Source organism: Mauremys mutica, chromosome 10 (assembly GCF_020497125.1).
Source record: "Mauremys mutica isolate MM-2020 ecotype Southern chromosome 10, ASM2049712v1, whole genome shotgun sequence".
In the NCBI taxonomy this organism is placed as follows: Eukaryota; Metazoa; Chordata; order Testudines; family Geoemydidae; genus Mauremys; species Mauremys mutica.
The window spans coordinates 30899547-30921838 of NC_059081.1; the positions used below are offsets into that span (position 1 = coordinate 30899547).

General features: G+C 40.7%; 1 protein-coding gene across 5 annotated transcripts in view; it reads left to right on the forward strand.

The window, feature by feature from the left end:
- The window catches only part of PKP4 (plakophilin 4), a 220618-nt gene that overhangs the window by 164931 nt on the left and 33395 nt on the right, over positions 1-22292 (forward strand). The window lies entirely within an intron of this gene.

Here is a 22292-nt window from a genome sequence, read left to right on the forward strand (position 1 = left end):
TTGGTATTCTGGTTCCTTGTTTGACGTAGTGCTTAGATATTTTGAATTATTTAGTTTTTTTAGTTATATAGCACTTCCTTGCTGATGTTTGTTGTCAGTACTACAGTAGGTTTATATTTTGTACTTAAAGATAATCTTATAGAAATATTACAATTGTATTGGTAGATACTTGAATATATGTAGAGGCATACTATTATAGACATTTGTTTCTGTGATTAAATGCAATTTGAAATACACTAAACAGCTGTAAGTGTTAAAATGTGTTCAACATGTATAACACTTACACAGTATTAGCATTCACATGTGTGAAACAAACATAAAACATTCAGCAAAATTGTGCGAAAGGTTGTTGAAATGTTACCTTAACCAACAGCTAAGGTAAATTATTTAACTGTTTGACTATGGTGTATGTACTGTAGCTCTAGAATCTCAGCTACAGATGTTCCAACTTTTGCCAATTACATCTGGAAATGTATTATGCTTATCAATATGCCAGTGCACTTCTAAATATATCATAATAAGCATCAGTTGTTTTGGAGCAATTAAACAATGAAAATTTAAACTCTCTTGCATCTAGTTTAAAAAAAATCAACTTCCATTGGCTAAAATAGAACACATTTGTCTAAATCATCACTCGATTCATAAATCTAGAGGTATTTAATTGCCTTAAATCTAGTTGCTTAGATGTGTATTTCTATGACTCAGCTTAAAAATTTAGTTGTCCAGTATGCATCCGAGGGCTCTTGGCCTTTTGCATAACCATACATTTGATCAAATCAGAATGTGAAGCTAAATTTTGGACTGCATATCTCTTTTGTAATATGTAATACTGTCGTGGAAAAAGATGTTCTGGGAAATTGCTTGATGTATGACAAAATGTTCCATTTGCAATCTAGTGAAGTGATTTTAAAAATGGTATGTTCCTACAAATATCCATTTCATTACATGCACTAAATGGAAAGTAAGTACGCCTGGTTGTATATTTAATAAATCACAGTATCTTGTGGTCACATCATACAAAGAAGTTCCATTTTTATCAGCACAAATTGCAGAGTAAAAAGTAAACAGACACGATTTATTTCATAATGTAAAGATGATTTACATGCTGATGTTATGGAGTTAAAGACATTATAAGAGCATAAGGAAGCCAAAGAGGTTTCACTTTCCTTTAACTGTTTTTGTGTCAGCAACATTTGACAGCCCTTCTGTTTCTATGTAATTTTTTTCTTCCATTTTAAATTTTAATGTTCAATTTAAAATACCTGCAAAATACAGTAATAACTTGATAGGGCGTCATGTTAACTGGTAATAAAAATATCCTAAGCTATCCTATATAAATGCCTTATCCTTCAGACTTTGGAGCTTTTTCTACCAGGCATATGGTTATTTCCTTAAAAAGAGGGGACAGTCAAGTTATTTAATGATTCTTAAACTAAAGTGAGTCTAGCTTGTGTGTCGTGTTGTACCAGATAGGTGCTGGATACATCTGAAATGCAAAGTTAAGGCTGGGTTCAGATTTTCAGTCATAGAAGGAATTCAATCTTTTTATTTTGTATGAAGAATACACTATAATCTTTCACAAAATTACAGCACATAATTTGTCAGTAAAAATAGAATTTTCAAATCTATTCATTTCCGTTTTGATTAATTTCAACTGGATGCTTTAAGAAAGGTGATCTTGAGTGTCATAGATTCTTCAGGCTCCTTTTAAAAAAAACCAAAAAAAAACTACAAGTGAGATTTTCAAAAGTGCTGAGCGTTGGGCTAATTCTGCCCCTGTGGAAGTTAATGGCATTGACCTCAGTTAGAGCAGAGTTATATCAGTGCTAAACACTTTTGAAAACCCCACCATATAGACTGTAGAAGGTTAGAGATTTTTTAAGACATTTTGAAAAGTATTAGTATATTTTAAAAAATAATTTAAAGCGCTCAAGCAAACATACCCAATAATTGAAATTATTGGATATAACAACTGCAAAACCTAGAAATACAGAGCTATAGATGGCAAACCACACCCTAGCAGTGCCTCATCAATATATTCCTCCCTAGACATAGCATAATAAATGTTGAAAAATGTCTGTAGTACAGGTCTGCACCATTGGGTAATGCCGTGGTCTCTCTTAAATTTCAGATAAATCCCAACATTGTTAATTAGTGCTTCAAAGTGTTCATCACATTTCCTTCATTCTTTAATGAAGGACAAGTGTGCATTTTTTCATATGCGTAAAAGGGTTTTCATGGGTTTTTTTCCATCAAATAAATTATGTCTGTCTCATTAGCAATCTCTCAGCATTAATTATGTTTGTTCCCTTCTTAAAAAAGGATTCCTATCACCATTGGTTTACTGTCTTTAACTACAGCACATATGTTCTAGCATAATGGGTTATGAAATCCTACCCTCCAGTGTCATTTCTTATTGTATGGGATGGATGCAACTTTTCTTATTATTCCAGATAAACTAAGAATTATGTAGAATGAATGGATTTCTTTTTCTTCACATGGAGGTATTGGCTTATGACTTTTGGCACGCTAATAAAGGCAAGCCCTTGACTGTGCAAATAGTTTCTAGAACATACCCAAAAATTTTAAAATCTGAATTCTGGAAACTTGAAATTTCAGGAAAAGAAAAATTTCTCTCAGGAAAACAATCTGATTTGGGGAGAAATTGCTGAATGTTGAATAACTAGAACCTGCCATTATTTAAAAACTAAGTGATATAATAAGGTGATTGAAAAGGCAGAAAAATATGGAGATAGAAACCGTATCCAGAACTAAATATAGAATCTGCATTTGGGTTGCTGTGTAAGGATCCTACGAGTTCCAAAGTAGCCCATTATTCATATTAGTGCAAAGAGTTGTTTATGAAAATTGTATGAGTTATGTTTGAAGCACACATTGCTAGCAAAGTTGATAAAGATATCAATTAATCAAAACAATTATTTTACTGAAACACACATCTGAGGTGAGATTTTCTGCAGAATGCTTAAAATTGAGGAGCATTGCAGGAGATCATTCAGACATTATGATCTTTCAGATCATTCATACATTATCTGTTCTCTTAGATGCAAAAATTATTTCAAAATTAATTTTAAAAGTCTCCTTTTTTGTTAAACTAGGTAATCTTACAGAAGGTTTGGCATCAAACTGGGTACAGAAACTTAGCCTAATTGCATGTTCATACAGAGGAATTTCTCTGTTAGAGAAAGTTAAGACACTCAGATTTTTGGCAGTATTGTTAAGTTTTCTGTTATCAGCCTTTCTAAAGGTTTTTGTTGGAGGTCTGGAAGTTTGCTGTATCAGTGTTAACTTAACTGTTTTGTCCATCTATGTTCAAATCATTGGTAGGAATCATGGGCAAGAAGAGTAAAACCTAGGAATAAATATGCATATTCTGTGCCCCATTAACATATCTCTGTGATAGGGTGTACCAGGCCATCATAGCCCCCTGTTGCAGACTCTCCTGGTCCTACTACACCCTGCTTCAGGAAAGGAGCAGTGAAGGTAAGTCCTCGAGGCCTGCCTAGAGAGGCAGCATAGACCCAGCCAATCAGGGTCCAACAGGCTCTGCTAGAAGGAGCTGCAGGGCCTGAGAAACTCAGGGGTGCTTGTTGCTGGTCACAGGAGCTCAAGAAGAGAACGGGAAGGCACTGGAGGTACTTGCATGCAGGGAGGAGGAAGATGATTTGAGAACTTCAGACCTGAAGTCAGAGTGAAGAGAAAGGGGCCACCTGGGAAAAGGCCCAGGGAACAGCAGCAGCAAACTGAAGGAAGCAGTACATGGCTGCTGTGTGCAGCATCCCTGGGCTGGGACTCGGGGCAGGGGCCAGGCCCAGGGACCCCCACCAGCCTATGAGTAAAGTGGTCTACGGCCTGGGAAGGACAAAGCTCTGTTGGAAAACCGAAGTGAAAGTCAGGACTTAAAGGGGCCCAGAGATGGGGTGAAGGCCCTGGTGATGGCAGACAGTGTGTTGAACTCTTTGCTACCCCAGAAGGAGTTCATCCATTTTAGACTGCATGACTTGGCTGGAGGGCTGAGTCACTGAAGACTCATCTAGTAAGGTCAATAACCTACGGGCAGCGCCTGATGCAGGAGAACTTGCAGCATCGCACCCAGCTAACAGGAGACACTTGCAAGAGGCAAGTGTCCCTGTCACAGTCTCCCCATAAAGAATTAAACAATTCAAGAATATCAGACCTTTCTTGAGCCTTCAAAATGGGACAAAACCATAACCACTGCATGTGATTTAAATACCCTGTGGTGGAAAAATTAGTAACATCATTTACCTAAACTACAACAGTAATTCAGAACTAGTTATGAGCACTATGATTTTCAAGGTGTATTTCATTTATAATGCATACTTTTAATGCTGTTACAAAAGCTAGATCAAGAAGAATTACCATGCGCTTAGGAGCAGTTATTGACTCTAAATCAGTCTATACCCTCTCTGGATTTCATTTTTAAGCATCAACAGTTAATAAGAAACAAAATAAAGTGAAGTTTGCAAACAATTAAATTAATATCAACAAATTTTCCAGGAGCAAGGAATTGGGGGAGGGGAGAAGTGATTTTGCAAGTGATATTTAAGGATATTTCTGCTACTATTGTATTCCTAGCCATTTTTGCTAATGTAAACAAAAAAGGTGTTGAGGGTTCCTGATAAACTGTGCTTTGTGGAGGTTCTGGGTTTCGTCAGTACACAAGGAATTGGAAATTACTTTGATATATATTTACCTTGAAAGACTAATTAGATAACAAATGATAATTATAGAAATGGAGAGACGGGGGTGGTGGTGAAATAATATCTGTCATTGGACCAACTTCTGTTGGTGAATGAAACAATCTTTTGAGCTTTCACAGAGCTGGGTAAGGAATGGTGTCCCTAGCCTCTGTTTGTCAGAGGGAGGAGATGGATGGCAGGAGAGAGATCACTTGATCATTGCCTGTTAGGTTCATTCCCTCTGGGACACCTGGCATTGGCTACTGTTGGTAGACAGGATATTGGGCTGATGGATCTTTGGGCTGACCCAGTATGGCCGTTCTTATGTTATGTAGCTCTTCTTCAGGCTCTGTCTGAGCCCAAAAGGCCCTAGAGAGTTTATGTATAATGTTGCAAGCTAAAGTTATACTGACTGTTTAAGATCAATACATCATGCTGTTTTAAGAGTAGTAAGCATTTTAAACGGGGTCAGTGATGGGTTCAATGCTGCAGAGGAATGTTCTTCATGGGGGGGTTGGGAACTGGGATGCCCTGAATGTTACCTGCAAGGCATTTTTCAGACCGGCAGTGTCTCAAGGAGTGTGCTGAGGGAGGCAGACAGATTGGTGTAGCAGGGAGCTGGCACACAGTTCAAACTCCAGCAAAATTTTCTCAGGCTGAGGCAAAGGGGTAACACTGGCTCCTGGTTCTGGGCACCCTGAGAAAGCATCACACAGGGGTAGATAGATAGGGCTGAATCAGCAGAGTCAGGATGGTGTTGCATGTGTGAATTTAATAACAATTCAAGACTGTCAAATAACAGGCTCAAATGGAATTATTTAAACAAAGATTATCAATCAGAGATTAGTGTAGCACTATACAGAATACTGAAAGAAGAGAGACATCACTCTTGGTGTCAGATAAAGACCTGGCCTCTGTCTCTCTCCCCTCTGCCATCATCCTACCAGTTACAGTTTTCCTTCCCGAACCTAGTTTTCAAGCCCTTTTGTTTTTATAGGGTGTGAGACACAGAAGCTCCTTTTTGGAGAGAAAATTGTTTCCCATAATTAATTTCACTATGTATTCTTTGTTTTTGACATTACTGGTGGAATTTCTTTTATGGTGCTCAGTTTACCTGATTGATGAGTAAAAAGGAATCTCTAATCTGGTCATTATTTCTACAAGCTGTAAAAACTGACAGTTTTTAATGAGTTAAAAACATCTTTCAGTGGGCCATTATTTCATCTATTACAGAAAACATCTGCCATAAAAATTATCCCTTACCAATCACCCAGTTTTGTTTATTACATACTTCTGTAGACACTTTTAGTAGTTTGAGGGTACCTTTTCCCTGGACACACCTAGATTCCAACATCTGAAGATGCTGAGGATAGTTAGATACAGCTCAACATTCAATCACATAAAATTCCTGAATACAGGTCATTCATAGGTTGTAAACCAACACCCTGACCTTACTATTCAAACACATTCTTTGCTAATACCATAAAGATTTCTTTTGAGAATAATTAATGTGTGAATGAATTTAACATACAAAAAGGAAAAGAGGACTAAAAGGATTAGCATTTACTAACAATGGTGTTGCACAGAGCAAGGTGGAAGGGACAGGGCTGTTCACTAAGATCCTCTGTTTACTATTAGCCAAAGTCATTAAGAGTTTAGCTGGAGGAGCGTTCACAGAGTAGCAGGCATATACTGGTACCTGGTGACCTGGGAAGATCGAGTCCAATTTCTTGGACTCTTCTGTTATTCGATAACCTGCTCCCTTCTCAGCCTGTGGCACCAAGAAATGGGAAGGAGATTGCTGTGAGCATATGGGGTCTCTGTATTCAACCCTCACAAGAAGGAACAGGTGTCTGTGGTGAGTTACTCAGTAACAGGTTCTGCATGGGGCTGGAGCCAATGGTGAGTGGGCCACCAGGGCTGAGGGTCCTGGGGCAGGGCTCATTCTGAGCAGGCTGCAGCTCTGCTAGAAGGGCTGGAAGGAAAATGGGGGAGAGAAGGGAATGGGAAGGCGAGGGTGAGGATTAAAGCAGATGGCCAGGCTGAAGGGGCAGTAGGGAAAGTCAGCATGAGGGCAGGGGACAGGCTGTGGAGGCTCTGGATTGATGTTGTCATGAGGACAGGGCTTGGTTTGAATTTAGTGGACTCTTATGAGTTAGGCTGACAGTACAAAATGTGGCATTCTCTGGGTTTATGTACATTTGAAAGGAATTTTGGAGGTTTTTCAGGATAAACAGATTGATAAACTTTGGGAAGAACACAAGTTTTCTGAATTATCTGATGTCTCATTCCACATTAATGCTTCTGCTTTGGAAACTCATTCACTCAACTTGAGAATGAGTCATTGCTCAGTGGAGTATCCAAGATGCAATCTCTTCATATCGTGGCATTGGGCCGGTCTGCGGGAGAATGCGAAAAGCTTGGCTCAGGAGATCAGGCTCCATTCCTGGCCTTCCCACCTGTATGACCTGGGCCAGTTCCTTTCCCACGCTGTTCTCTGCAAGGGGATGAGGGCCTCAATCAGGGAGTGGACCAATCAGGGCTTTTTCTGAGCTGCACCTTGTCTGCTCTGCAAAACCCCCAGACATTTCCTGTTATTTTTAAAATCTCCCCCAGACAGAGAACAGAGACTGAAAAAAGCCTTTGTCCAGGAAACTTGGATGTATTCCCCCCTCACTTCCTGTGAGCCATGGGTCGGTCATAAGCAATACAAATCCAGAGGTGTGGAGGTTTGGGGGTTTTATTTATTTAATTATTTTTACATGTTTGGGATTGTTCATGAGTACAAGGGCTTGCCTGGATGCAGGAATTTGCAGGATCAAGGCCTTAATTTGTATTTGACAATGGGTAAAAACTAGTTTGTTTAAATATTAGTTAAATGGCTATTGGTTCATAAAACAATTTGATGTATTCATCTTAAATAGTTAAGTGGCACTTCAAAAGAATCGTAGAATCATAGAATACCAGGGTTGGAAGGGACCTCAAGAGATCATCTAGTCCAGTGGTCCCCAACACAGTGCCCCCGGGCGCCATGGCCCCCACCGGGACATTTATGTTCACCCACGTACTGGCTGGGGGACATGCATCCACCGAAATGCCGCCGAAAAGCAGCATCATCCAGAGGCGTCGCCGCCAAAATGCCACTGATTTTCGGTGGCAACGCCTCTTGATGATGCTGCTTGTCAGCAGCATTTCGGCAGCGACACCTATTGACGTTGTCGCTTGTCGGCGGCATTTCGGCGGATGCTCTTCCGCCGGCCACGGTCCTTGGTGGCTCGTTGTCCGGCACCCACCAGATGAAAAAGGTTGGGGACCACTGATCTAGTCCAACCCCTCGCTCAAAACAGGACCAATCCCCAATTAAATCATCCAACAGATTTTTGCTCCATATCCCTAAATGGCCCCCTCAAACTTTTTTATCTTTAAAGCAGTACATATAATTGTATTCAAATGTGTATAGCAACCTTAGTTGTGTTTCTATTTTTTCAAAAGTAAATTTAATATTGAGTGATGTGACCATCCTTCTATCAGTTGTATTCAGTACTGCATTTGCCTGCTGTTGATCACTTCCTTATCAATTATAGGTTAATCAAATAGTAACATGTATTAAATAAAATAAGTAACGTACAAAGTCATCTTATTAGGCATTCTGCACCAGCTATTCCTACGTGTAGTCTTTGACTCATTCCAACTTACTCAGAGATTCCTCTTTCTGTCCTCAAGTTCCCCACACATAGACATTATGTGTGTAGATGCTTTCTTAGACACCTGGAAATGGCAGGCTAATCTATTTTATTTTATTTTACTTACCTCTCACTAGGTTGGGTTAGCCTGTGAATTTCAGGAGCTTTTGGGTCTTGTACAGTAGAAAAATATCCATAATGGTACAAAATCCAGATTACATATTTTAGAACCCAGATGCAATTTTTAATAATTGAGTCATCCACCAAGAGAGCTCTGTCATGATCTGACAATTCAAATCTGAGAACGAGTGTAAAATTTCTCAAGAGGGGAGCCAGCCAGTAGCAACATCAACACATTGAGTCCCCTCTACTTCTCCCATATCATTACTGTGGTAGGAAGCCCTGCTTCTGCCCAGGAGAGATGGCTGTCAGTGGATGAAGACGGTGACAGTGAATCATAAACTGAGACTTCTGTTTTATGTAGTCTGATTCATGTGGGTGATGGATTGTTGGGGACAGGAGGTGGGGGATGTTTGCTTGTTTGTAAAGGGGCAGTAGTACTGGTATTTTATGAGGCTGTGAATGAATGGTGGATTTTGAAGGTGTTTTAATTGTAGTCTTTTGTCCCAGCCTCTGTGTGTGCTGGGGGAAAGGCAGAGAGAGCAGCACCAGACAGGGTGAGGCGCTGTGGCCAGAAGCCAGGAGGGGAAGTGCAGTGTGAGAGACCGGAGGGGAGCTGCCTAAAGACACGACACGTGTGTGAGAGCCAGCAAGCTCAGAACAGTACAGTACAGACGGTCAGTACAGAAAGCGGAAAACCCACTGTGAAGCAGTGACAGACCCAGCCAGGCAGGACCCCATAGAGGGGCAGGAACAACAGCACTAGAAACAGGATGGGCCTGTAGGGAGTGGCTGAGACATGCTGTAAAGGGAATGAGAGACAGTCACAGAGGCCCTACCTAGGGAGAGTAAATGGAGTAGCTGGGAGGGACCTGAGCTGTGGGAGCCCAGTAACCCCCATCCCCATACTACCCTGATACCAGCCGGGCAGAAAGTTGTAAATAGAATTGGCCTGGGGAGTTCCTAGCAGCCTCTGAGCCAGGGAGAGGATGGAGGGTGCTGTGGGGTAACTGCAGCTGGATCTGTGGAGGCTTTCCCGGTCCAGTCCCGAGGCAAAGATATGTATGAGCTGTGCACCAGATAAAGGCAGCCCCACTTCACAGCAGGCTGAGCAGTCCTAAGCTCAGAAGAGGACAGGTTTTTTTTTCTTTTCTCTTTTTCTCTCCATTTTCATTTGACACTGGACTGCCAGGTCGGTGAGCGGACTGCTCCCCCAAAGAGTATTCAGCCAGTGCATTCGCCCACTTACGAGGTGGGTCTTCTTCATTCACTCACACCTACTGGGGAGAAAGAGACTTACTGTTTAAAGTGTGGAGGGGGTTGTATGTATACCTGCAGAGTAAATAGTATGCTTTTTCATCTGGGTGTAAGAAGTAGTATAAGGATTGCTTTAGTATATTTAAAACCTTTAACCTGCTTAGTATATTTTGAAGCTGGTTAACAAATTTTCTCCTGTTTTTAGGCTGTTCCTAGGAAAGATAAAACTGTTTGATTTTGATCTGCTATTTTGTGTGTGTGCCCTTTTAAACAGTTTAGTTCAAGATATAGCTACTACCTCGTTAAGAGTATGTTAACTCTATCTAATAACTGGGTGGAAGCACCCCACCTCACAGACACCATCTGACATGGGTAAGAGGAGCAACTGGGGAGAAGGTACTGTGACAAAAGGGCGAAGCAATTTGGAAGCTCCTTCACCATAGTCTCCAGTTTTGAGGCTCAGTCCCAGGGTCACAAGCTGCTGTGATGTCCCTCAAAAGGGAGGGTAATTTGGTTGCAGCCTTAAACCCAATCCCAGAGTGTTCTGAGGATCCAGTCGGCAAGGCCCTGCTGGTGTAACCTTGCTAGGTAGATCAGGGGGAAGAAAGTCCCCTAAAATTACTAGTGTCTTACCTTCTCACAGGTGGGAAACTACACCCATACTCTTCCTCTGGATAACATTGGGGGTTGTGCGAGACAGGTTGTTTCTCATCCTACTGGAATAATTTAGGGTAGGGGAGGGGTCCCATTTTACAATACCTCTGCGCCTAACCCTGTTAAATAGATCTGATGTGGCTTTTGATTACTCTGTTCTATGGTCCATACTGAATCTGCCTACTCGACACCCTCTTCTGTAATTGAGGTACTGCTCAGGAATCTCTTAATGTGGAGCACCCATAGGGACACTGCTCAAAGAAGGAGAGATTACTTACCTTGTATAGTAACTGGAGTTCTTCAAGATGTGTCCCCCTTTGGGTGCTCTGCTACCTACCCTCTTTCCCCTCTGCCTCGGAGTCCTTTTACCACATTTTTGTGGTTGAAAAGGTGGCAGGTCTGCCCTCCCGTTCCACTGCTCATATACCTTCATACCAGAGTGTGAGGATGTCTAGGGCGCAGGCATGGACGTGCAGATACTGCTGATGAAAAGCTTCAGTCAGGAGCGCACAGGTGTGCACACTTTCTGACGTCAAGCACCCATAGGGACACACATCTCTAAGAAATCCAGTTACTGTACAAGGTAGGTAACCTCTCCTTCACCAGTTGTAGTTTTCAAATGGTCTTCAAGTATAGCCCAGTAGAGCACATTTTAGTAGTGTTTTCTAGAAGTCACAAAAATTTGTATTATAGTAACAAAGACCAAAACCAAAAGGAAAGATCAAAAGTACATAACTGGATACAAGTTCAACAAGGTAGTGTTTGTGACTGACACCACCTAGGGCACTACAAATAGTTGGGATCCCAGAACGCTCCCAAACTGCAAACTTCTTGGGCAAAAAGTGGACACATCGTCAGCATCTTCTCCAGAATGAACTCCAGCCATCTCACCTTTATCCACAGCTTAAGTTTGAGTTTAAACAGGTAAAGGACAAACTTAGCACCATCTGGGCCTGATTATGCACATTTAATTTGCAAACTGATGGCTCACAACCGTATCATCTCACTATCTTACCACAGGAACATCACATACACTTTGATTCAATCTGGTGGCAAAACAGAGCTTTGCAGAGCCCTTGCACAAGAGATTCTTAAGTCAGAAAAAACAACTATTTAAAAAAACCCTTACCGCCTCTCAGACAGAAATAAAACTACTTCTGTAATACCATCCATCCCAGACACAGGATCTGCTGGCAAGTTTAAAAAAAAAAAAGCCCTCACTGTTAACAGTATAAGAAGTTACTGAAAGGTTTAAAAGAATCATCATAAATACCTATTCATGGTCCATTGCCAGTAGTTTGTCACCTAACAATATTAGTGCAGGTCTTAAACCAGAATGAATAGTATGAATGAAAATCTAAGGATTCTAGATGACAGAGTTGCCCTTTTTGCAACCTTCGCAATACTCTTGTCTCCAAAAGGATAGTTAAAGACAAGGCAATAGTTGGAGAGAATTTCCAGTATCAAGAAATGGCTTCTTGAGTAAAGGCCTAGTATTTGAGAAATATCAGCACCCCATCTTCCACAGGGAGGTATTAACCTTAACTGTCAAAAAAAAAAAAAAAACCAATATGTCCCCACTTGCTTTTTACGAGCAATGAGGAAAATGAGTCCAACTCTCAGCTTATAGATTAAAGCTCCCCTAGTACTTTCAGAATCTCAATCAGCAAAATTGGCTGAATCCCAAATAGAAGAATGTATTTAACTTGTTCTCTCTAGAAGCAGAATTTCTCCCATGACAGCAACCAAGCCTGCCCAAATCAGGTCAAACCTGTTCTTGAAGTAAATGGAAAATTACTTACTATGCAGAAAAGTTGATTGTTTCCAAGTGGCTTCAACAGCCAGGATTCAACAGACTGTCAGCCACTCAAAATTATTGTATATTGTTGTACCACAGAACTTTAAAAAATGTTTACTATTTTTAATGCAATAGTGCACAGACAGTCCAAGCAGGATCAGGATCCCACTGGGGTACTCATTGACAAATCACGCAAAGAGACTGTCATAGTCTTGAAAAACTTACAAGCTATAACTAGGAAACAACTTTTAAAAGGTGACCAGCTATTTACTTCAATATTAATGAGTGGAAATATTCATCTACTGTGGAATGCAGTCACATTATTTTTTGAATTTCTATGCCTGACAAACCAAAAATGTAGGAATGAATATTCTTGTACAGTCGTATCATTCTACTGTGGATCACTGAAATAACTTTTTTAAACTATGGTCCCTCATCTAATTTATTATTAGGTTTCACCGAATGCTTTATTTTCTAACTAATTTAGCAAACCATAGGTTAAAAATCTCCCTCACATCTCTGAAATACATGACCATTCAGTTAAATGCCTGCATTTTATATTGCATCTTTACCTTTGAAGGAAGCTGGGCCTGATTGTGTTTCCAAAGATTTTGTAAAAACTCAAGTATGATTCAGAACCATTTCTTATCATTTGAGATCATTCTTGTGTATTCTTTGTTATATTTGAAGAGTTAAGACTAGGTAGAAATCTATGAACCATAATGAATTTTTCTGTTAACAATTCACAATTATCAATTGCTATGGTAATATTTTTTTTAAATCAAAAGATACTTTTGGTTTCAATTTTATTTCTACTTGATGTTTGAATTCCCAGTAACATTGTAAAATGCATGTCTGAGGTGTCTTAAATGCATGGATGAAAAGCAAGAGAGTACTGAACCCAGAAGAAATGTCACTGATTTGTTACCAGACAGTTAAGTAATCTTCATTTCCATGACTGATGATTGAAGTGAGAAAACATCAAACTGTCTGAAATCATTATGCTTTTAAAACAGTGTTTGTTGATGTTGCTTTTTGAAAAGGAGTGATCCAGAGAAATCCTGGAGAGTGTTATTAGAAGTAAATATCTGGGCCTTTCTTCATTAACTATGATAGGATCTAGACACCTTTTAAACACTGATGTAATATTGTCTAGCATACGTCCACAGAGCTGTAATTTACCTTTATGCAAATATGGTGTATAGAACACTACAATATGTTATTAATTACATCTGAGATAGAAAATAATAAATTACAAAGAAGTTTTGCAGGGAGCAGTTGATAGTGAATACATCCATTTCAGACTCATACCATACTAGAGACTGGATCTGATCTCCTTCTCCTTTTATCATTAAAGATTCTAAGCCAAATTTTGACCCCTACAAAAAGCCCAAATAGTCCTCCTCCCCAACCCAAGGCACATTACAACATGAGTGGAGACACTCCACAACCAATATTGAATCCTCAAGAATTCAGCAGAATTATAGAATCATAGAAATGTAGGACTGAAAGATAGATCATCTAGTCCAGTCCCCTGCACTGAGGCAGGACTAAGTATTATCTAAACCAGGGGTAGGCAACCTATGGCACGTGTAATTTTCAGTGGCACTCACACTGCCTGGGTCCTGGCCACTGGTCCAAGGGGCTCTGCATTTTAAATTAATTTTAAATGAAGCTTCTTAAACATTTTAAAAACCTTACTTACTTTACATTCAACATTAGTTTAGTTATATATTATAGACTTATAGAAAGAGACCTTCTAAAAACGTTAAAATGTATTAACTGGCACGCAAAACCTTAAGTTAGAGTGAATAAATGAAGACTCGGCACACCACTTCTGAAAGGTTGCCAACCCCTAATCTAAACCATCACTGACAGGTATTTGTCTAACCTGTTCTTATATACCTCCAATGACAGAGATTCCACAATCTCCCTAGATAATTTGTTTTTCCTACGGTCTAACCTAAATCTCCCTTGCTGCAATTTAAGGCCATTACATCTTGTCCTATCATCCATGATTAAGGATAAAACATTTATCACCCTCCTTTTTATAACAACCTTTTATGTACTTGAAGACCGTTATCATATCCACTTTCTCCAGACTAAACAAACCCAATATTTCAATCTTTTCTAGTAGGTCATGTTTTCTAGACCTTCAGTCATTTTTATTGCTTTCCTTTGGATTTTCTGCAGTTTGTCCATATCTTTCCTGAAATGTGGTGCCCAGAACTTGACATGGTATTCCAGTTGAGGCCTTATCAGTGCTGAGTACAGTGGAAGAATTACTTCTCATGTCTTGCTTACAGCACTCCTGCTAATACATCCCAGAATGATGTTTGCTTTTTTTGCAACAGTATTAAATTGTTGGCTCATGTTTAACATGAGAACCACTATAGTCCCCAGATCCTTTTCTGCAGGAGTCCTTCCTAATTAGTCATTTCCCATTTTGTATTTGTGCAATTGATTATTCCTTCCTAAGTATAGTACTTTGCCTTTGTCCTTATTGAATTTCAGACCATTTATTTCAGACCATTTTTCCAGTTTGTCAAGATCATTTTGAATTCTGAGCCTGTCCTCCAAAGTGCTTGCAACCACTCCCAGCTTGGTATCCTCTAAACATTTATAAGTGTACTCCCTATACCATTGTCCAAATCATTTATGAAGATATTGAATAGAACCAGACCCAGGACAGACAGATCCTTGCGGGACCCCATTAGACATGCCCTTCCAGCTTGATTATGAACCATTGATAACTAGTCTCTGAATATGCTTTTCCAAACACTGGGCACACACCTTATAATAAGTTCATCTAGGCTATATTTCTCTTGTTCGTTTATGAGAAGGTCATGCCAGACAGTATCAAAAGCATTATTAAAGTCAAGAAATATCACATCTACTGCTTCCCCCTATTCACAAGACTTCTTATTCTGTCAGAGAAGGTTAGCCATCCAATCACTACTAACATTTTTAGTGAAAACTGAAACCAAAAAGACATTTAATACTTTGGCCATGGCTGTATATTCTGTTATTGTCTTTCCCTTCTCATCGAGTAATGGGCCTGCCCTGTCCTTGGTATTCTTCGTGCTTCTCATGTATTTGTAAAAGGTTTTCTTGTTGCCCTTTTATGTCCCAACCTAGTTCAGTCTCATGGTGTCCTTTGGCCTTTCTAATTTTATCTCTACATGCTTTGTTGTTTTTTATATTCAGCGTTCATTATTTGATGTGGTTTCTACTTTTTTTCTTGGTGTAGCCAGGGTGGTCTCTTACCAGACTTCCTCTCTTTCCTACACACTGGGATAATTTGCTCTTAAATTAAATTAAAATCTCAAAAAAACTGCCCACTCTCCTGAAGTCTTTTTTCCCTTTGATTTACTTAACTTACCTACCAATTATTTGATTTTGCTAAAGTCTGCCGTCTTGAAGTCCATTGTCTATATTTTGCTATTTTCCCTCCTACTGTTCCTTACAATCATTAATTCTATCATTTCATGATCACTTTCACCAAACTGCCTTTCACTTTCAAATTCTCAACCAGTTCCTCCCTATTTGTCATAATCAAATCTAGAACAGTCTCTCCTCTAATCGCTTTTTCCATCTTCTGTAATAAAACGTTGTCTCCAGTATATTCCAAGAATTTGTTGGATAATCTGCGCCCTGCTGTATTATTTTTCCAGCAGATGTCTAGCTAGTTTGAAGTCCCCCATCACCACCAAGTCCTATGTTTTGGATGATTTTGTTAGTTGTTTAATAAAAGCTTCATCCACCTCTTATTCCTTGTTAGGTGGTCTGTAGTAACCCCTTGTTTTTACGCCTTTTATCTTTACCCAGAAACTTTCAACACATCTGCCACCCACTTCTATCTCAACCTCAGTGCAAGTGTATACATCTTTGATATGCAAGGCAATGCCATCTCTCTCTTTTCTCAGCCTGTTCTTCCTGAACAATCTGTGCTCTTCTATTCCAATATTCCAGTCAAGTGAATTCTACCACCAGGTTTCTGTGATGCCAACTATGTTGTAATTGTGATTTTTCACTAGTATTTATAGTTCTTCCTGTTTGTTCCCCATACGTCTTGCATTAGTATACAGACATCTAAGATGTTCATTAGATTTCCCCTCTGTGTTCCATCTTGTCTCTTCTTTGTTCCTGTTATGATTGCCACCCAGATTCGGATCCTTCACCTAGGTTTCCATGTTTTGGACTCCTGGTGACACCATCTATGCAACCATGCATTCACCTCCAGGATGTTTCTATCTCTGGCTGGGACCTTACCCTTGACTGGAAGGATAGATGAGAACACCACCTGCACCCCCAACTCCTTCACCCTCATTCTCAGAGACCTGTAGTCACTTCTGATCTGATCAGGGTCATACCTTGCAGTATTGTTAGTACCCACATGGATGAGCAGCATGGGGATGGATGATCCTCACCAATCCTTCCAGAATGTGTCAGATACAGCCTCTTGGCAGGCAGCACACTTCCTAGGTTGCCAGTTCAGGACAGCACTGGATCCCTATGTTATCCTTAGAAGGGAGTCACCACCACCACCCTTCATTTCTTCTTGAGAGTGGTGGCCATAATGCTCCCAGCATGGATGGTACATGACTTCTCCACCACCTTTGGGAAAGATTCCTCATCTGACATTGCCAGGGCAGCATACCATTTTTTTCTCTCTATGGATGGTGGGTTGAGAGCAGAAGTGAAGCACTGCCTGCTGCCAGAAGTAACCAGCAGCCAGCCTCCTCCCTATGAAGGAACCGTTTCCTCCCCTCTGGTAGTGCTACTATAGTCCCCTCCAGCTGGATTACTTCCTCAGCCTTGAAGTTCTCCGTATAAATGTTTTCAGTGAATCTATAATAAATAAATAATAATAGGAGATATACCAATCTCCTAGAACTGGAAGGGACCTTGAAAGGTCATTGAGTCCAGCCCCCTGCCTTCACTAGCAGGACCAAGTACTGATTTTTGCCCCAGATCCCTAAGTGGCCCCCTCAAGGATTGAACTCACAACCCAGGGTTGTAACAGGCCAATGCTCAAACCACTGAGCTATCCCTCTCCCCCTTTGATCTAGAAGATCCTTTTCATCCTGTTGGGGAGAGTCCCAATAAGCAGACCTCTTTCTGCTGGCCCAGGATTGACACATTCTGCTTCGTTTCTGTGGGTGACAATCTCATATCATGTGTTGGAGTCAGGGGGCCTCCTCTTCACATACCAGGAAAGGAACATGATTAGCTCCAAGTGTACAATCAGATTTCTTGCAGACTCTGATCCATTGTAGTTTTGCTCCACTGCTTGGCTAGTATCCTAGAAGAGCTGTCTGCCTATTTCTTTCCAGTTGGAGATAAAGGGAGTTTTTCTGCACGTTCACCGTGAGAAACTCTATGTGGGTTTTTTCTGTCCTGTTCTAGACTTCTGCCTACACAATCTCAAGATTTGTCAGTCTTCATTTCAGATAGAAATGCCCAAATCTAGTCTCTAAATCAGTGTTTTTCAACCTATTTACCATTGTGGGCTGCATATGCCTCCCACAATCTGTTATGTGGGCCGCATCCAATACTACCTGTATGACCCTGTGGATGTCACATGGGCTGCAGCTGTGTGCTGATTGGGCCACGGGTTGAGAACCACTGCTCTAAGCCATCCTGTCTTCATTGTTCAGTGGACCTAATAATATACACCCTTTGAGGCTACAGTAGCAAAATTTGGGCAAAAAAATCCAGTTGTTAATAACACCAGTGCAGCTCTGCCAATGACCATAACAATGGAAGTTCTAGTGCAGAAAAGGCTCCTGTACCTCATATCATTCACTTGCTGTTGAGATCTGCTCTGAGCAGGATTAGACCACATGGTGTTTGCAAAAACTTCATCTACACTAGAGTTTTCATGCCATTATCACTGTGAAAGCTTCGATGGTTGTAAACTTCTGCCAAAAATATGGCAGACAAGACTCCATGCATTTTGTAGTCTTCAAGCATTGGAGGAAGACAAAACAGAGGAAGACAGGAGTTGACATTCTGTATACACCTCTCTCCTGAGATAACGCTGTCCTCGGGAGCCAAAAAATCTTACCGTGTTATAGGTGAAACCGCATTATATAGATCTTGCTTTGATCCGCCGCAGCATGCAGTCCCCCCCAAGCACTGCTTTACCGCGTTATATCCAAATTCGTGTTATATCGGGTCACGTTATAGTGGGGTAGAGGTGTATTTCCAAAAAATAAACAAAAGGGGAAAAACCCTCTGACATTCTTATTACACCATAAAGAAGGCAAAAGGGCACACGCCCATATTTAATCAATCCTTTGCCGGTTGCCTGTAAAACAAATCAGCTCTCCAACATATCTTTAGTTTTAAAAATATATACATTTTAAAAGGAACAGAAAAACCTTGAAGATTTTTTCTACATTTGTCATAAGCCTTGACTGCACTAAGAAACTTAGGTTTTAGGTTTCAGCAATGGTTTCTGAAACTGTGCTGGTATCGGCTTCTTTTGGTCTGCGTTTGTATTTAAATCACTAAAAAACAATTCAGTTTGCAACTACTACAGGCACCTTTTATCAACAACAGGTAATTTTCCTATATAAACAAGGCTAAAAATGTGTAAATGATAAATAAGACCGTTAAATCTTACCTCCTGTACAAAAAACATCTGTTGCCAACAACAGATCGCTGAACACATTTTGTCCTTGCAAATATAGCGAAGGACAAAGTGTGTTCACACTATTTTAGAAACTATGGTTAAAACCTGTAGCCTAAGTTGTCAAAATGGTGCTATGTATATATTTTTACATGGTTACACTTGCAGTTAAACTGTGTGCAGCCATGCCTGTTGCTGCAAATTCAGTGTCAGCAACAGGTGATTTTGTTACTGTGAACCAAACCTTACTAGAGTGCTCACTCTACACTTCATCCTTTTTTTTTACTTCACAGAATACAAAGATATTAGCACGTGTTTTAAACCAGTTCAAAATTACTTACTATATTTCATTAACTATATTTTAAAACAAGCACAAATTGGGTACAGAAATGCAATTTTTTTTTTCACATGTAAGACCAGGGTGAAAGAGGGAGACTGCAGGCATATACATCTTGCTAAGCATTAATTTGACAGGGGATGGGAAGGACACACCATTTGATATCTAAATAGAAAAAAGCTATTTTTTGTTGCTTTTCATATTGTATTTTATGTATTTTTGGTATTTCACAGAGGGTTGCTGTTCATGTAACTAGGGGGAATGTTCTGAGATTCTATTTTTCTGTTCCACTTTACTGGCCTCCCCATTTTCCTGAATTTTTCCTTCATTTCTTCACACTAATGAATTTCTTCCCCCATCACAGCTCCATTACTTGTCTTAAATTCCCCACTGCTACCAATGCTGAGACTTGACCTCTTGTTTAAACTCTATTTCACTATTTTGTTGAGTTCTCTAAATCTGATTCTTTTTTTAATTTTTTTTTCCTTTCTGTCTCTACTTTTTGCCCCCCACTCCTCTTCTGACTTCAAGAACAGTTCAGACTCCACAAACTGAAGGCATACCTCCCTCCCACAGTACTTCAGTAGCTCAGATATGGACAAGGCAGGAGGAGGCTGACTCCTTACACCAACAGCCCAGGGCCAGATTGAGGTAATCCAAGACCTAGCCACTCTGTGACATGGGGAGTCCTCTGGCTTCATTTCTATAGCCTCATCCCCACACCATGAGCTGTCCCTGCCTCTCCACTTGGACTCTCCCACTGTCATAGCACCTCTTTCCTTCCTCCCAATAGTGCCCCTCTCTTCAGAATCCCAGAGAGACAGGGAAAGACTGGGAGTAGCAGGGAAGTATTTACACCCTAGCAGCTGGGGTTTAGCTACTTAAATAGGTAGGTGAACAAGATCAGCTGCACTTTTCTACTGTCAGTGTAAAGTGCAGTGCACCACAGGTAGGTATCCCAGTGTGCCAGGCACCACTGTCCATTGTAGTGCCTTTTGGGAAATTTTTGCAATGTGTTGTGGGATAGAAATGACTTGCCCTGGGATCTCTTAAAGCTTGGGGTCAAGTTCCCAGCATGCAACCTTCTCCATCCCATAATACCATCCATATCCCATAATTTTTGTGCCTTTTTTAAAAATCCCACAAATCTGCATGGCATTTTTTGCTGTCCACCATCTGACAGAAGCATGGAACCTGCAGACTTCTGCATTATTCTCATGAAAGTTGCAAATACAGGATGCACAATCCTCCTATATTTGCAGACCTACAGGTAAAACCACACAATGGGGGAAATGATTTCTTCCAACATAGGGTGCTAAGGGACACAGTGAAAAACAATTCAAGGTTATTGGTGGCGTTCATGGAACAGTTTCAGATGCTGGAGACTCATTTCTGGGCCAATGACTGGTGGGATCACATTGTAATGCAGGTTTGGGACAATGAACAGTGGCTGCAGAACTTTTGGATATGAAAAGCCATATTTCTGGATCTGTTTGCCAAGGTTGCTCTTGTCCTCCAGCACAGGGACACCAGAATGACAGTTGCACTGACAGTTGAGAAGTGAGTTGAGAGACTCAAAGGCAGAGCAAGAAAGCCAAACAGCAACCTATAGGCCCAATATGGTCCTGAGAGATGCCTAGAGAAAGGGTCTGGATGGGGATTGCTGGCTGAAAAAAGCTTGGGCTTGTAAGCTAAGAAACTACTCCTTTTGTTTTTGGTTCCTCCTGTATTCGGAGCAGCAGGACTTTGTACATTCCTTGTAAATAAACAAAACCACATAAAAGAAAATACCAGGCTCAATCATCAATTTCTTCTCCCAACTGGAACATCGTTTTACTGCAAGGGTAATCTTTGTGAGGTCAACCCTGGGAGGGGGCATATGTATGTTTACCTTGCAGTAAAACTCAAGTGTCTGGTCAGTGTGTTTTTACCTCAGCCTAGATCATGCATGTTAGTTACCTAAAGATTTAAAAAAACCACCATTTTTAGCAGTGAAGACAAGGCCGTAGAAAATCATATCAAACATACAGCATTTATAGATTAATTCAGAGCAACCCCCACACCCTTCAAAATCTTGTAACTCTAAAGAGTTAGAGATGAAAGCTTTATACCACTGGAAGAGGGATGACTAAGGCCTGGTCTACACTGGGAATTTACTTTGGTATAGCTATGTCTCTCAGGGGTGTGAAAAATCCACACCTGAGAGATGCAGCTATACTGACCTAACCCCTGGTGTAAACCAGCGCTAGGTCAACAGAAGAATTCTTCTGCCTCTTGGGGAGGTGGATTATCTACACCAACAGGGGAAAGCATCCCATCAGTGTAGGTAGTGTCTATACCAAAGAGCTACAGCAGCACAGCTGCAGCCTTTTAAGTGTAGACAAGCCCTAAGCTTTCAAAAGGGACACAGATCCAGCTAACCCATAACCAGGATAGAGATATTGGACTTTAATCTTGTCACCACTGCAGAAGTGAATGTTGCCCAGCCAGCATTTCAGAGCAGTGAAATTTTGGGGGTGAAATTCCACATTTAGAGGAACGCATGTTTTTTAATATTAAGCTATGTCTACACGTGTGGTAGCATGTAGAGTACAAGCATTACACAGGAAGCTACATGCTGCAGTGAGAGGCTCTAGTGGGGGAGGCAGTGGAAAAAGGCACCAGCAGCTCCCCACTCCCAGAGCTTTTTCCTGCTGCCTACTCCCTCTCAGAGCCTTTCACTGTGGTGAAGAAAGGCGCTAGCAGCGGAGAGGCAGTGGGATTCTGCACTGCTAAAAATTAGCAGTGTAGACATGGAAGGCACTGCTTGGTTGTGTAGTGAGCTATGTATGGTTCATACCCTAGGATTCAGGCATATAGGATACTCCGCTCACCCAAGACATGCCTCACCATCTACACTGATATTTATACCCGTGCACTCGCTCTACATGTCACCCTACATGTAGATGTAACTTCAGACTAAGAGTGATGGAGAGGGATTCATGCAGAGTTCAGGTAAGGCTGTCCAGGGTACATGATATGTGCAATTTGTTGTCTTACTGTACAATTTCACATGGATATTAACTTCATGTGTGCATCTTAGATGAGA